The sequence below is a fragment of the Panthera leo genome, chromosome D1 (genome assembly GCF_018350215.1).
Source record: "Panthera leo isolate Ple1 chromosome D1, P.leo_Ple1_pat1.1, whole genome shotgun sequence".
Lineage (NCBI taxonomy): Eukaryota > Metazoa > Chordata > Mammalia > Carnivora > Felidae > Panthera > Panthera leo.
The window spans coordinates 70,534,445-70,552,216 of NC_056688.1; the positions used below are offsets into that span (position 1 = coordinate 70,534,445).

The 17,772-nt window shown below is 36.6% G+C and overlaps 1 protein-coding gene across 3 annotated transcripts in view; it reads right to left on the reverse strand.

The window, feature by feature from the left end:
- The window catches only part of RRAS2 (RAS related 2), a 124,319-nt gene that overhangs the window by 53,354 nt on the left and 53,193 nt on the right, over nucleotides 1-17,772 (reverse strand). Inside the window, exon 1 of one of the 3 annotated variants that reach the window (XM_042904049.1) lies at nucleotides 2,102-2,293. The exons of the other annotated variants lie outside the window; for them this stretch is intronic. The gene's annotated coding sequence lies outside the window, so the exon portion shown is untranslated. Of the gene's footprint in view, nucleotides 1-2,101; nucleotides 2,294-17,772 lie in introns of those variants that run through there. 3 annotated transcript variants of the gene reach the window in all.

Sequence of the window (17,772 nt, forward strand, 5' to 3'; positions counted from 1 at the left end):
CAGTAGGGAGCCTAGCATTCCCCTCTCAAGGCTATAAAGGCCCCATTAGGATGATGTTAGAGTATGTCAAGCAGGGAGCCAGGGCTTTGGTCCCTGCCAGTCAGTAATGAACTTCTCTCCCTGAACAGTTCCGATGGAGATTATGTGGGGAAGCCTGGACTTCCACCTAGGAGTAATATGTAATGTCCCCCCACCCACCCACCCAAGGTTTCCATGGAGGCTCAATCTCTACCTGGCAGTAATGAGGCAGCACCTCCACCTTCCTTTTCCTGCCAGAGTAGTATAAAAAAAAGTCAGCTAAAATAAATGGTTTGAGTAAGATCCAAAGACTCAGAACAAAGTATAAAAATGTATAAGATTTCAATTAGAACATGCAAAAACTGTCATGATGAGCACTGGGTGTTGTACGGAAGTGATGAATCACTGAATTCTACTCCTGAAACCAATACTGCATTATGTATTAACTAGAATTTAAATAAAAATTTGGGGAAAAAAAATCAAAATCCAGGAAGATCTCAAACACAATGACAAAAATAACCAAAAGAACCAACATCAAGATGACAGAGATGTTAGAATCATCTGATGAAGACATTAAGGCAGACGGTCTTGATAAAATATTGAAGAATGTTTGGAATAAATGGGGGAAAAGTCTCAGAAATCAAGTCTCAACAAATATGCTTTAAAGAACCAAATGGGAACTTAAACTGGAAAAAAAACAATAACCAGAAAAAAAGTTCAGAGAAAGGTCTAAACAGCAGAATGGAAGAAGAAATATTCAATGGACTGAAAGATAGAAAAACAGAAACTACCCAATCTGAAAAACTGAGAGATTGGGGGGAAAAAATGGGGGGGGTTGAGCCTCACAGCCCCAAGGGACTATAACAAAAGATCTAATATTCACATTATTGGAATCCCGGAAAAGAGAGGACAGAGAGGGGCTGAGAAAATACTTGAAGAAATAATAGCTAAAAACTTCTCAATGTGGCAAGACAAAAACCTACAGTGAAGCAGCTGAGCAAATGCTATAAAGGAAAAAACACAAAGAAATCCATACCAAGACACATAATAATTAAACCTCTAAAAACTAAAGAAAAAGTCTTAAAAAGGCAGAGAAAACACCTTACCTACAGGGAGAAAAACAATTAGAATGTCTACAGATGGCTCATCAGAAACCATGGAGACCAGAAGTGACACAATTTTTTAGATGCTAACCAAAAAGGACTATCAACCCAGAATCCTATATCCAGAAAAAAAAGTTGCCCCCAGGAATGAAAATAAAGCAAATAAAAGTGACTATATCACCAGCAGACTTAACTCTAAAAGAATGGCGGAAGAGGTTCTCTAAACAGGAGGGAAACAAAGAAGGAATCTCGGGAAGGAAGGAAGGATGGATGAATGGATGGATGGACATGGCAAAAATATGGATAAGTAGGACAGACTTGCCTTCTCTTCAGTTTTCTATAATACGCTTGTAAGTTGAAGAAAAATTATAATACTGTTTGATGTGTTTCAATATGTATGTAGAGGAAAGCCTGAAAATAATTATAAGCAGGAGAGAGGGAGTAAAGAGACATAAAGGGAAGTAGGTTTTTATACTTCACTCAAACTGGCAAAATGAAGGGGTGGACTGGGTGGTTTAGTCAGTTGAGCACCCAGGTCTTGGTTTTGCCTTGGGTCATGATCTCAGGGTTCTGGAGATCGAGCCCCACGTCATCAGCCTCTGCATTGAGGGCGTCATCGGGCTCTGCATTGCATTGGGATTCTCTCTTCTCTCTCTCTCTCTCTCTCTCTCTCTCTCTCTCTCTGTCTTTACCTCTCCTCCCCCTCTCCCACTCACAATCTCTCTTTCTCTCAAAATAAATAAACATTAAAAAAATAAAACTGGTAAAATGACAATACCAGTTGACTACAATAGTAGATGGAGATGGTAACAGCACTTGAGGGATTTTAGCTTTTTTGTGGGTGTTCTAGGTATAATAGGCTAAAATCCCACAGGTACTATTTTCCATCTCCATTATATTGATGAGGAAATTAAAGCTCCAAGTTGAGAAAATACACAGACAGTTGTTAAGTAGCAGATGAGACTCAATCCCATAGTTACCTGGCTCCAAATCCAGACTTCTTTTTCACTACATTAAAAAAGGGTTCTTCGAATTAAATCTTCATTCAAAAATGTGGGTGGTGGGGGCGGTAGAGAGGGTCCATTAACCTCTAACTGAAATTTAGCATTTAATTTCCTTCAATAAACCACTGTAGCAGTACCTGTGACGGTCACCAAAAAAAAAAAAATCACAGATATTTCATGTAACAGTTATTGCAGGCAAATCAGGTTAGCATTTATACTCAACACCAGTTAAAAGGGAAAACTTTTGTTTTTGGTATTTCAATAACTAGACTTAAATGTAATTGGTTTCCTTTATAAACCTAGATACTTTATTTTATACACTCAAAAAACTGTATTCTGGGGGCGCCTGGGTGGCTCAGTCGGTTAAGTGTCCGACTTCAGCTCAGGTCACGATCCCGCGGTCCGTGAGTTCGAGCCCCGCGTCGGGCTCTGGGCTGATGGCTCAGAGCCTGAAGCCTGCTTCCAATTCTGTGTCTCCCCCTCTCTCTGACCCTCCCCCGTTCATGCTCTGTCTCTCTCTGTCTCAAAAATAAATAAACATTAAAAAAATTAAAAAAAAAAACAAAACTGTATTCTGAGGAGTTCATACGTTTCACCAGACTGCCAAAAGAGTTCTTTGCACAAAAAAGGGTGAGGAACCCCTGCGTGTAGAACATTTCCCAAATTTTATTTCAAAAATCTTAATGGACCACAGCTTCCACTTGCCACTGGAATGGGCAGAACGGCTCTGTTTGAGGAGATGCCAAGGAAAGAAAACCTTTAAAGTCAAACTATGTCAAAAGCAAAACACTTTTTCAAGTTCTCAAAAAATCGATACCGTAAAAGTCTAGTCCTTAGATGACATTCAGAATCTATCCAAAAAAAATCACCAAGAAACCCCCAGCATACACCATGAATTCATATGTGGTAATCTCCAAAAAAAGGAGATAATTCAAACCTCTAAACTCAGGAACAAGGTCATTAATTCCACCTTCCCCATCCTTCCACCTTTTACCCACCCCAGCCCACCCACTTCCTCTTAAACTCACACTATAATCTATATAAATCTAAAGGTGCCCTTAAATCACGTTTTCAATCAATCTCTTTGTTGAGAATTAGCAACATTCCAGTATACATACTTTCACGAAGAACACAGAGTTCCTCCTCTCTCCCATCTTACCTCTCCAAAAAGCAAAAGTATCCAAATAAAGGCAAAACTTTTTAGATGAATAACCACCAAGTGCAATTTTTCTAATCCCATGATCATCCAAACTTGGAAATAAGATTCCTTTCATTCACAAAGTCACCAAAAGGGTAACACATTTTAAAATAAATAAATAATCCTAATAAATAGTCCCCCTAAAAAAATTATCAACTCTTGATGAAACATGCCCTCAGCCCAAAAGTTATCCACTTTAGAAATGAGCAAAAATGTCGAGAGTATAGTGCAAAGCACTGGCCTAGTATATGGTACTCTAGATGTTCTTTTAATCCTTGGTCACACCTACCTAAAACCACATTATGCGAGCATTCATTTTGTGCATCTACAAATAGTATTAAGAAATTTGTGATGGGAAAAGTTAAAGGTATCACTTCTTCATACAGGAAATTTACGGCAAAATTAATCATCAGTTCCTGTAACCAAGATGAAATCAGAGGCAGTGCTTTGGAGAAAGCTACAATAACAGTATATAGTAATTTTAGAAGCAAATCAAAACACACGTATACACACACATCCACACAAAACAATTTTGCTCACAAGTTCAAATATGAACTTTTTGTTGTAATAAAAATTGTACTCAATTTTTATTTGCTGTTTGAACAGTCAGGGAAAAAAAATAAAAAGTTTCCCACCCTGAAGGAAAACCCCTAAAGAACACACTTGTGTCTTGTCAACCAAGTCGTGATACCTTGAACATCATATGAAAAGCTAAGAGTTTCCATTTGACTACATTGTTGTTCTTCATTAACCATAAAATAACTCGGAAAATGTTTTATGAAGAAAAAATATTAAAAATATGTATGTATACCTACCTCCCAACTTAGGAAATAAAAAATTAGCAACAATTCTCGACCCTTATATGTCTCTCAAAAGTCATATTCTCCCATCTTCCTCATCCCCACCCCAAGAGGTGATCGATCCGTACTTAAATCTGTTGTTTGTCATTCTCGTGCATGATCTATCCATACAGTGAATACCTCAGCTTTCTTAAGCTGCATTTTAGAGAGGATGCCATTACAAACCTTAGTCCCTCCACTAGCTTCCAACAGTGCCCTCTTCATCAACAGCTCTAGTAGAAACCCATCAAGTCATCAAGTGTGCTTCTGAGGAAATCTCATTCACTGATCCCACCCCTATTCAGTGCTCCCTCCAGATCCATACTGGTAACAGGTAGCAGAATTTCATCCATTAAATGAGATTATATCACTCCTTTCAGTTCCCCTCTAGTAAGTGTTGGCATTTTTTTTAAATGTTTATTTATTTTTGAGAAAGAAAGCGAGAGAGAGAGAGAGAGAGAGAGCGAGCGAGAGAGAGAGCGAGCACAAGTGGGGGAGGGAGGGAGAAAGGGGGACAGAGGATCCAAAGTGGGCTCTGTGCCCCCCAACAGCAGCAAGCCCTATGCAGGGCTCCAACTCACGAATTGTGAGATCATGACCCAAGCTGAAGTCAGATGCTCAACCAACTTAGCCACCCAGGTGCCCCAGTGTTGGGGGTTGTATTCCAATATAACATTCATAGGCTGTAGTAAGACGATTATTGTATTTTAGGAGTTGGGAAACCCAATCTCAGCTTCCCTGCTTACTTGGTATAGGACCGTGGGCAAACAGCTGCTTCCCAAGCCCCCATCTCCTCTTCTACAAGATGGAAATAACAATGACCATGATCACCACCTTGCAATCATAAAGGGTTATTGCTGGTATTAAAAGGAAACCATATACACAAAAGTTCCCTGAATGCTCAAGTGCAAAACATCATAAAAGGTAAGTTCTAGTTAGTATAAAAATTCTTTTTTTTTAATTTTTTTAATGTTTTTTATTTATTTTTGAGACAGAGAGAGAGAGACAGACCATGAGCAGGGGAGGGGCAGAGAGAGAGGGAGACACAGAATTGGAAGCAGGCTCCAGGCTCTGAGCTGTCAGCACAGAGCCCGATGTGGGGCTCCAACTCACGAACTGTGAGATCATGACCTGAGCCGAAGTCGGATGCTCAACCGACTAAGCCATCCAGGCTCCCCAGTATAAAAATTCTTAAGAATTATTTTTAAAAAGTTAAGATGTGGCCAAGCAATTTTTGTAATTCATTAAATAACCTAATGCTTTTACTGCAGAATTTTAAAGTATTAACAACGCTAAAATAACAGGACTCTTCCAGTCTGTTTAAAATGAAATTGACTGCTACAACTAAATAATTTGCTCTAAACTCTACAATGAATCAAGATTCTTTTTATTCTTTTTTTGAGAGGACGAGAGAGCATGAGCTGGGGAGGGACAGAGAGAGAGAAAGAGAGAGAATCCCAAGCCAACTCCGACATGGGGCTTGAACTCACGATTCATGAGATCATAACCTAAGCCGCAATCAAGAGTGGCTGCTTAACCGACTGAGCCACCCAAGTGCCCCAAGATTCTCACTTCTTTAAAAACTATGATATAATGATTAGAAATTCTATGAAACCCTGCAAAAAAGTTATGCATAAACCATGTTTTTAAAGGTAATAAACACAACTAGACTGAATAGGGTTTTTTTCTTCTCTTCCTTTTTAAGCAATTTAGAAAACTCCACGGAATGACAGGATTTATTGATTGTGCAGAAATGAGTTCTCCACTCCATGAAAAAAGAAAACCACACTTTGTCTTCCAGGTTGGAAAGAGGAATTACCAATCCAAGTGTGAAGAATATCATGGCCCCAGTCAAAGATCAGTTCTATTATAAGCCAAAGCAGTGAGACATTTATATACTGCACAGGAAGTATGAAGACAACTTTTTAAAAATCTTAGGGAAAAAATGCCAAACAAGATAAAACAACCTAACTGGAAAGAAAACCACACACACACACATACACACACACACACACACACACACACACACAAACTCCTAAACTTATGTGCCATAGGACTGTAAAATCTAAAAGGACCTTAGAATATGATCTATTTCAGAACCTTCATTTTACAGATGAAGAAACCAAGGCCAACAAAATATAGATCCTTTCACCAAATAAAATGTGGTATAACTGGGGCTCTGCCCTTAAAAACCTGTGAGTACAATGCAAGCATTCTTTGAGGATAAAAACAAAACAAAACAAAAACTTGTCACAAAATGCAAATTAGAGACAGCGAGTATAAGAAAGAAGGAAACTAGGAAAGGAGGAAAAGAAGAAAGGACAAGAAGTTGAGCAATGAGAAAGAGACACAACCCTAAAAGCTCGAAAGTAGTTATTAACCTGGCCTCAGTATCTCTACCCACAAGATACTTATTACAAAGGGAACAGTCATCACTTTTCAGTGGTTAACAGAGTGGTCCAATTCTACACCAGTATTGGGAAAAATAGACATGTGCCTCCCTAATATAAGGTATGTACTGGAGGAAGACTCTTCTTTTGTGATAGTTCTGCCGAAACTACCTAATTTGCTTCTAATGATTAGAAAACATCAGACAACCCAAATTGTGGAATGTTTTACAAATAACTTTAAGACTAAAAAGACATTGAAAATAAGTACAATGTCAATCCTGGATTGGATCCTAGACCAAAAAGATTTTCTTTTGCTATGCTATAGAAGACATTATTGGAACAACTAAGTTTCAATAATCTAAGTTAAAAGTATTACAACTTCCTGACTTTGGTAACTGTACTAAGATCATATTAAAGACTCTCTTTTTTGTTCTTCAGAACAGTAAAGGGACATTACTTCCACAACTTACTCTCAGAAAGTTCATCAAAAATATGTACAGGATTCAATGGAGGCACATGGGAGGGGCACCTACTCCAATCTGGATATTCTCTGGGGAAAGGCTTGCTGGAGATGAACCCTGAGTCACATCTAGAAAGATGACTAAGAATTAGTCAGATAAAACGGCATACTTGGTAAAGGACAGAGCTTCAGAAGAGTCATAGATGTGCATTTCACACAGATTGTGACTAAGCATGATCAGACTGTGCTTCTCCAGGAGCAATAGGCTGTGTGAGAGCAGGAATTTCAAACAGGATGGGCAGGCGTCTGGAGGTTGCCAGGTCTGGGGAGAGCAGAAGCCAGGGCAGCGTGTGCAGGAGTAATGGGACATAGATCACAAGGAAGCAGGGGAACAGAGAGGGAAGCAAGGCAATACTTTAAACAAAACCTCACTCACTATGCAATCTCAGCTCTCCTAATTTCAACTAAATGGAAAATGTTTCATGAACTTAACTTTAAAAGAAGAAAAAAGAAGAAAAGAAACACAACTGAGACAAAAACTTCATTATTAAGGTAACTCATTAAATAAAAAGTGGTTTTGGGAGGCAAGGTAGTATAGTGTAGCCCTTAGCACCTGTAAGGTGCTTTGTAATCAGAAAATAAAGGTTCAAGTCCCATCTGAGCCATTATTGTGGGATCCTGAGCATTTAACCACTGAGCCTCAGTCTCTATAGCTGTAAAAAAAGACATAATAAATCATAAAGATTAAATGAGGCAATATTGATAAAGTTTTTAGCATGACGTCTAATACACAGAATATGTTCAACATATATTAGTCATCATTGATTCAAAATATTCTTCATAGGTCCTTATTCCTTATTAAATAGCAAAACAAACAGGTGTCTGGTTGGCTCAGTCAGTGGAGCATACAACCCTTGATCTTACAATTGTGAGTTCAAGCCCCACTTTGGGTGTAGAGATTACTTAAAAAATAAGATCTTTGGGGCGCCTGGGTGGCTCAATTGGTTAAGCGTCCTACTTCTGCACAGGTTATGATCTCACAGTCCGCGAGTTTGAGCCCCACATCGGGCTCTGTGCTGACAGCTCAGAGCCTGGAGCCTGCTTCTGATTCTGTGTCTCCCTCTCTCTCTGCCCCTCCCCCACTCATGCTCTGTCTCTGTGTGTGTCAAAAATAAACAAACATTAAAAAAAAATAAGATCTTTAAGAAAAACACTTGAAATCATTAGTATTGTAATTCAGTTACGACATAAGATAGTAAAATGAAGTCCAACCACTGTACCAAAAACACAAAGTAAAGTCTACCTATAAAAGTACTACACAAGCTTTATAAACCATATTATGGCTTTCCATCTTATAATTCTGTTGAAACTTATTAATACAAACTCAAGGTTCAAATAGGAAATTAGAAGATGCCAGTTTCATATCCAAATACCAACTATTTATTTGGGGACATTACGTTGGGTGCCCTTTTCAATGTTAACTACTTAACCTGTACAAACATTTCACAACTGCAACTTTAATTAACAACAAAAAATTATAAATATGACAAGGCTTATAAATGACTCATAATCCATTTTAGTGCCATTCTAAATAAGTAGCTATGGAGAGGAATAAAAGTGAAGAAAAGTCATTAAAGTAATTAGTAGGACCCATTTTAGGCAATAGAGTATAGAATATTACACGGGGTTCCACTTAAAAAAAAAAAAAAAGGAATGTGGGGTATTTTGTGACAGGCCAGTAAGACAGCTGGAACAAAGCTGTTGGAGCAACAGCTGTGCACCATGTACTGTTCATCTAAAACCACAAACTAAAGTAACCCATGTCAGACAACTTCATTTGACTAATCAGCTCTGCCAATGGCTCCTTCCTGAAACTGTCTGCTACAAAGAAATCTAAGTAAATACGTAATTTGCAATTAAGAAAGGAGAAACAATAAACAAAATCAGTCTGTCTTTAAACATAAAATTAAAACCCAAGAATCACAATCTAACATTATACCAAAACTTTCCATACTATTTTAACACCTGCTAAAATTATGATCACCTATCAGACTTTCTAATGGTAAGAAAATAATCCCAAAACCCAACATTTGATGAAGTCTGAATTGCTGATACATAATCTCACCAATTCCTACTCCATTCTTAATGCTCAGCTAAATGTAAAGTGTCTGACCATATAACACTGCAGTGATACAAAGCTGTTAACATTAAGTAACTTGATAATTGAGAAGTAGCTAATTCAAACCAAGGTTTGGCATGGAAATTCCATGCCAATATGTGAAAATAATTCGGGTAGTACTCAAGCTATTGTAACCATTCATTTAAACATCTGCAAGTTAAATTATCACAGACCAAGTCCACTGTTTTATACTTTATCTGCATTTTTTTATTCCCAAAACCCATGAACCCTTCTCTAAACTTAAATTCACTCTCAGTTCGAACAAGATCCACATCTGTGTATGCTTGCACACATGCATACACACGCTTAAGGCGAATTTCCCCACCTTACTGACATACCTTAATTTCAAAGACAAAAGGGACAAAAATTACAAATTTCATAGTCACGCAACTTTTCCACAAGATTTCTAAAACTTAAATGCTATACCTATCACAAAACTTCCTTTGCAGTTTGACTCAACTATGTGCTTACTATTCTTTTCCTCTCAGCTAACAAATTGCTGACTGTTGTAATCTCAACCACATGTCATCATTTAACCAAAAACAAGGCATTAAAAGAAAACCCACCAGGAAACAAGACAAAAGTAATAAATCTTTTAAGACCTTACTCTCAGGCTGTTTTACATTTCCTGAGTCAGAATTTCCAGAAAGAAATTACAATAGGACTATCTTCTCTAAAGACTATTTTCAAAAAAAAACTGAATGCTATGGATCAACTACTAAAACTTCTAACACAAGATTCATTCAAATGTACATGTTACTACGTTACTACGTATAGGTAATCTTTTAATTACAAAGAAACTCTGAAATCCAAAGTAAAAAACAGTTCGGTTCTTTGTCTTCTTTAGTAACCAGCAGCTATGGAACCAGAATAGACACAACTCATCTTTCTTAAGACCACTTTCTTTTCCCAACGATTTACTATTTCCTGTTCAAGACCTAATACTAACAATTAATAAATATTAACATATTTTGCTACATGATTACTTCTATGTAACAGAAGTATCCTTGGTCTATGACTCTCAAAATCTAAAGTATAAAATGTACAAACAAATACAACTAAGGGGCAGACATTCGGGCAAAATATTCCAAATCTATAAAATCCTTTACTGAAATACTTGTTTTACTTGTAAACATTCTCGTGTTTACAGGGCTTAAAATAACAGTGCCAAAGTGAATCAAACACAGAATGGTTATCTTGTCCAAAGCCACAGTCATATATAGGCTAAACCAAGATCTACATAAATGTCTTGACTCACAAAAAGGATTCTTTGCACTACCTCAAACTGTCTTTTCTCAGATAAGCAGCATGAATTTTTTCAGGTCTAGGAAATCTTTTTAAAAAAACAAAAACATGGCAGCTGTTGTGGTTAATGTCACAGACTACATATGACTATGACAAAAGCAACCACAAGGAATAAGTGTCACAGAAACAAACTCTACTTTTAAAATAATTTCTACATTTATACTCTCAATGCATGGTAAATAAAGCAATAAACTCAATTAAGCCTGCATAAATAAAAATTAAAAACAAAGAAAATATAAAAATAAAAAGGATAAAAATGTATTTATCTAGATTACTTCACAAATACATAATCAAATTACACAATAAATGTGAATGGGCTGAATTCCCTACCAAAAGACAAAGACCCTCAGATTTGACTTTTAAAGATCACATTAAATACTGTTCACAAAAGCTTACCACAAAATAACCAAAAAAGAAATGTAAAATATCAATGAAGTAAATGCATACAAACAGAAAGCAGAACGGCAATGTAATATCACAGGATGAAAATCAAGGTTAAACTCCACACGAGACTAATACTACTGAATTTTAATACAAAGATTCAAGCATAACATTTTATATATAAAATTATAACATCAAAATAAAGCAAAATAAGACACTCAAGGAAACTTAAAACACAGTCTTCATGGGATATTTAATGAATGTATTTCAGAGTTTCACAGATTAAATAGGTAACAAAAAACAGAAGCTATAAAAGATCTGAATATAATCAGCAAATTCCATTATAATAGATTTGAACAAAACTTTGCACCTTAGAAGCTACAAATGAATACTCATTCTTCTCTTGTGTTCTTAAAATATTTACAAATATTAATAGTATTTGGCCACTAAAAATTCTTAATGTTCCAAAACACAGAGAATTTATAGGTCACATTCTTTGACCACAGCCTAACAAAGCTAGAAATCCACAGAAGGATCCACTCAACCCTTCCCCAAATGTGCATCTTAAAAATTAAGGAGACATCCAAACAAATGAAATTTATCTAAGAATACAAAGTACAAGATTTCATATCAAAGGAAGCAATGCAAAATCAGTCTTACAGTGCCTTTCCACAAGTCATTAAGGGCACTACAAACATCCTAGAAAACCTCTCACTACAATTTCTTTAAAATGCCATGTAAATTACCTAAAGTACTACTGTAAAAAGTAGATGGCAATCTCATTTAAAAAAAAAAAAAGGAAAAAGAACAAAAAAGTTTATGAAATCATGAAAAGACATCTATACAATATCAAATAAGCACACTTCGGATCACATACATACACACACATGCTAAAGAAAGGACTTCTTTTGCTTCTAAGCCATTCCAATTTCTATACCTACAGCAAGAAAAACCTTTGCCTTGATCTTCATCTTACAGCATCTCACACTCACTGTCTCCCCAGATTCTTCCATGTGCCTCAGTGCAGAAAGCTTAATCTTGAAGGGTAAATAAACCTGAAAACTATCCCTTTTAACCACCTCTAATTCTCCAAAATGAGAATTTTGGAGCCAAAACCCCAAATATGACTGAATTAACAGAATTTCACATTTGTTGAAATCCTGCTGATACTCCAAAAATTAAAGCCCCCTGGTATCAACCTGTCCTTCAGCATCAAAAAGATTGAGAATCCAAGGGCCCCACAGTAATTCTGAAGGATGGCCAGTTCTTTACCTCCAACACCAGGAATGGCTAAAAGCAACTCTTCATGGGATGATACATTTTTAAAAACATACTCTACTACACAGGGAAAAAACGTCTCCCCCTGGAAGGAGTTATTTCCTTAAATAGCACCAAACTTTAGAAAATAGCAGTTTTGTGGCCTTAAGAAAAAAAAAAAAAAAAAAAAAAAAAAAAAAAAAAAAGAACATTACCACTGGTTAATATCAGACTGAGATATCAAGGGCATTAAATCAGTTTGAGACAGTAATTAGATTTCACATCCAGAAAACTACATCAATGATACAGAAGGCAAATTGGCAAATTTTCCTAGAATAAAGACTATCTTCTTTTTTGCTGATTAACTTAACACAGTATGGTATAATGATTGCAGAGAATCGATGCATAAATAATAAGTATTTCATGAGATGATTGAGAAAATGAATTCAAAAATGAAGAAAACTTTCCCAGACCTGAGATGAGAGGGTTTCATCATTTCCCAGGGAAACCTAGTGAACAGAGAAAAAGTTCTACCCATATCCTGATAAATGTTTCCATTTCCAGTGATAAGCAAAGGCTACAAGCATGCAAGCAGAATCCTGCAGGACAGAAATGGGAGGCCCACCAGCCAAATAAAGGTCAAGAATCAGAAAACAAAGATATACCCCCACTGTCATAGTACAAAAACGCTGGGGGGCCCAACAATTTTATGTCCAGCCAAATCATCACTTACCATGCAAAAGTAAATATAACCTTGGCTATCTTTACAGTAAAAATACTTGAAAGTATTCTCCAAATCACATTTCAAAATAAAGACTAGCTGTTGATAAAGACTACCTGTAAGCACTGACACCAGTGAGAATGACACAAATGGCAAATAAAAGCAATGACCCTTCATAGGAATAAGATTAATACCATTACTATTTACTATTATAATAGCAAAACAGGATGTAAAAGACAAAAAACAATCTTTTAAAAACACTGCAACACACACTTGGTTGCTTTAAATAAGGACACTAAATTTATGAAAGATATGGGTGGAAACAGCAAACAAAACTTCTAACTTCCTCACTTCCCATAACTGGGAATAAAACAGTATTATTCTAATTTTCTAATTAAAAATGTTTATGAATAATTTTAAGGTAAATCTGAGTAAAAAAAGATAGAAAATATATAGCAAAATACAAGATTAGTACAAAGGGAGGTCGTTATGCTAAAGATCATGACCAAAATCTGTACTGACCTAATAGAAATTTTTCAACCTTTCCCTCAAGATACCTGCCTACAAAATTAGACAGAAATTTTCTCCTTAAACAGAACAAGTCAATCCCCTTTTGCCTCAACTTGGTTTCTTTAGGCTTAATTTCACTCCATGCCGAGCTAGACTGATTATGAAGACCAGATTTTGTTAACATAACTGAATAGAACAAACTGTGCTTATTATCATTACCTAAATAAAGCAACATCAGAGGTCTTAGTTTTGATCACTTGGCCAAGGTGACGTCAGCCAGGTTTCCTCACTGTGGTTATTATTTTCCCTCAATAATTAATACCTTATGGGCAGATACTTTGAGACTATGTTAATATCCAGCTACTCTCAAACCCACCAGTTTTAACATCTATTTATGATTCTGACTTGAATCAACTGTTATACTGCCAAATAGTGATTTTCTAATTCCACCACCTCCCCTAAGTTTATTAGAATTCTACCGTAAGAACTTTCCTTCCTCCTTCATTTATCCCTATGGATTCACAGATTCTTACTTTATGGACAATAATCAATTAGTATCATTATTCGATGGACTATATTGTCCCAGAGTTAGCCAATGGGAGTTCTTTGGGTTGGCTGTGTCTCTTTGACATGTCACCATTGTTTTGTCTTTTGAGCACTATCTTACTTTCTGGCACTACAAGATGTTCCTAGCTCATCTTCTATTCTCTGCTCTAGGCCTGGGATTAGTCACTTCTCCAAGTTTCCTTCTAGTAAAGAAGGGTATTTAGAAACCAAGATCTGGCTCTAGGTATTCTCACTGCTAATAAGAAGTCGCGATTTCTATGTACTCTCAGCATACAGAGCTGAAAAAAAAAAAAAAAAAAAGGCACAGATATGTGCATGTGTATCCACATGCATCTTTTTCTGCATCTATAATTTTTAAACCATGAATCTGTGACAACATCTTCAATTCCAGGCAAGCATCTGAGTTGAGGCTAGCCTTCCCCCTTTCCACATTTAAAACTCCCTTCACCAACAATGAGAAAGTTGGCTCCCATTTTCCACAACATATTTACTTATTTGCTTAATCCTAGTATAGAAAATTGTTGGGGCGCAGTCGGTTAAGCGTCCGACTTCAGCCAGGTCACGATCTCGCGGTCTGTGAGTTCGAGCCCCGCGTCAGGCTCTGGGCCAATGGCTCAGAGCCTGGAGCCTGTTTCCGATTCTGTGTCTCCCTCTCTCTCTGCCCCTCCCCCGTTCATGCTCTGTCTCTCTCTGTCCCAAAAATAAATAAAAAACGTTGAAAAAAAAAATTGTTTCAGAATTGAAAAGCCATGTCCCTCTCTCTCTCTCTCTCTCTCTCTCTCACACACACACACACACACACACAGCCTACTAACTAGAGTTCAATGTTTGCTTCAAGTTCTTTTTGTCTTTATCCTGAGGACATAGTCCAAACACCCAGTTCAAAAGTTAGTTTTTTTCTTTCCCCCCTTCAGTGTAGTTATCTTACTCATTTGAAATAAGGTTCGGTTCATTTATTTCCTTTATTTTTTTTTAAGTTTATTATTTTGAAAGAGAGAGAGCAAGCGAGGGAGGTGCAAAGAGAGGGGGAGAGAGAATCCCAAGCAGGCTCCATGCTGTGAGCACAGAGCTGGATGTGGGGCTTGAACTGATGAACCATGAGGTCATGACCTAAGCTGAAATCAAGAGTTAGCTTCTTAACTCACCAAGCCACCCAGGCGACCCTAGTTCATTTATTTGTTTGTACTCCACCTGAGGGTGGTTTTTTCTTCACCACTTGATTGTACTCGTGTTTGCTGTTTATGGACTAAGTATGTGAAACATTAAACATGGTTCCAAAAGTCAGAAAGTATCCTCAGAAAGGTAACCAACCCCATTCTTTCTACCCCTTCCCCCTCATTCCTACCCACCCTCTCTGGCTAACCAATAATCTCATTAATCTCTGATTTATCCATTCTGTGTTTTTGTCCCAATAACCAAAAACATATGTATTTTCTTATTTCCCCTTCTTTCTTACACAAAATGCAGTATACTGCACATTATGCAATAGGTATTTTGCACTGTTTTTTTCACTGAACAATTTATCCTGGAAGGCCCTTCACATCAGTTCATAGAAATCTTTTTTTTTTTTACAGCTACATAATGCTCCACATGTACCATATTTTATTCAATCCCTCTCCTATTCTGTAAGTGTTTCCAATTTCTTCAATTACAAACAATGTTGTGACCTCATGTGTGTGTATTTTAAGGGTAAATTTCTAGATCTGGTTAAGCACAGATAGAATCAAATCTACATCTATTTTACGTCTCCTGATATAATGCACTAAGAAGAATTCATTATTTCTGTGTTGTTCCTCCCCTGCAAATGCAGAACCTGAATTTAACAATGAAGAAACAAACCCTAGCTAGCTATGTTAAATGTTACTTAAAAGGAAATAATTGGATTATATGGACATTTTCAATTGTAGAAAAATGTGTTGCTGGGAAAAAAAAAAAAAAAGAAAAAAACAAACCCTAATCAAGGAACTCTACAAATAAGATACACGCTTCAAAAATATCAATGTCCTAAAATACAAAGACTAAAAAACAGTTCCAAATTAAAGAAGATATGGAAACTGAATGCAATGCTTAATCTGAGATATTCTTTTGCTATAAAGGGCATTATTGGGACAATTGGCAAAATCTGAAAAAGCTCTACATGTTAGATTACTAATACATCAATGTTAATTTCTGATTTTGGTTATATATCTTGTTTATATAAGCAAATGCTCATTTTTAGGAAATATACATGGAGATACTTAAAAATAAGTGGTCACTGTCTTCAACTTACACTTAAATGATTTTTAAAAAGCATATATGGGGAAAAGGATAAAACAAATATGGTAAAATGTTAGCATTTGGAAAATCTGGGTAAAGTTTTTTTAAAAAGCAACACTGAATATTACTTTGACATTTATATTCGTACTTCTAGTACTGAACATGTACTTACTTGTATACAAAGCTCTTTCTCCTAGAAAAAACATCACCATACGAGGCGGCAAGATAAGTTGGCTGGCAATATTAAACTCCTAATGTATACAAACAACAAGTTCTGTGACTATAATATTTCTAATTAAACTATGATTTAATGCATGTAACCAATAAACAATCATAGCGCTTTTATACAACACTAAAAATAAAATATAATTTATAGGGTGACAAGGAACTCAGTCTAATTATGTCTCCAGTAGCACAATTTTAGACAACTTACATTTCTTTGTTTCTTTCAGAACCACACAGAAAATACGTGAATATATAAATATTTGTCTTTTTCACAAAAGCCTGAGAGACATTTCTCTTTGCAAAGTAGAAATAAATCAAAGGCCTACCAAGGACATTACTTTAAGTTTCAATCCCAAACACAGACTCAGCAGCTCTATCTATCCAAAGTAATTCAAGATCAAGGCCTTACCAGTAGATTCACTATTAACTAACATTGTCTACCAGCAGAATGAAAGTCTTTTACTCATTATCACTTTTCAGTAAGAAGGGCACAAAAGAACTAATACTCTAAACACGCTTCTATTTTTCCTAACAGAAAGAAAGAAAGAAAGAAAGAAAGAAAGAAAGAAAGAAAGAAAGAAAGAAAAGTTCACATTGCATCACAAAATCTCAATTTTATGAGATCAGTTTTAATTTGAAAAAGGAAACTTAAGGAGTGCCTGGGTGGCTCAGTCAGTTGAGCTTCAGACTGTTGATTTCAGCTCAGATCATGATCTCACAGTTCATGGGATGGAGCCCGAGTCAGGCTCCACAATGTCAGGGGGGCCTGCTTGGGATTCTCTCTCTACTCCTCCCCTACTCGTGCTCTCTCTCTCTCTCTCTCTCTCTCTCTCAAAATAAACTTTTTTAAAAAGGAAACTTAAAATAAAAACAATACTGCTTCAAGAAAGTCTCTTTCCCCACTCCTTCCCCCCTTTTAAAGTTACCAATTTATTTGCCTAACCGAACCAAAGACTGACTTTCTTTCTTTTCTTTTTTCTTCTCTTTTCTTTTCTTTCTTTCTTTCTTTCTCTCTCTCTCTCTCTCTCTCTCTCTCTCTCTCTCTCTTTCTTTCTTTCGAGAGACAGTATCCCAAGCAGGCTCCACATTGTCAGTGCAAAGCCTGATGCAGGTCTTGAACTCATGAAATGTAGGATCATGACACAAGCCAAAATCGAGTCCAATGCCCAACTGACTGGGCCACCCAGGCGCCCCTTAAGGACTACTTCCATTTCAAAGCTTGGTAAAGACCCACACTTCAGCAACACAGGTGAATTAAAAATCCCATCCCAGTAGGCAGCTGCCTGTCACCATCACTTTGCCTTCTAATGGTACTCGACCAAGGGAAAAGAGGATTCTTGACACTCAACAGAAGCGTCT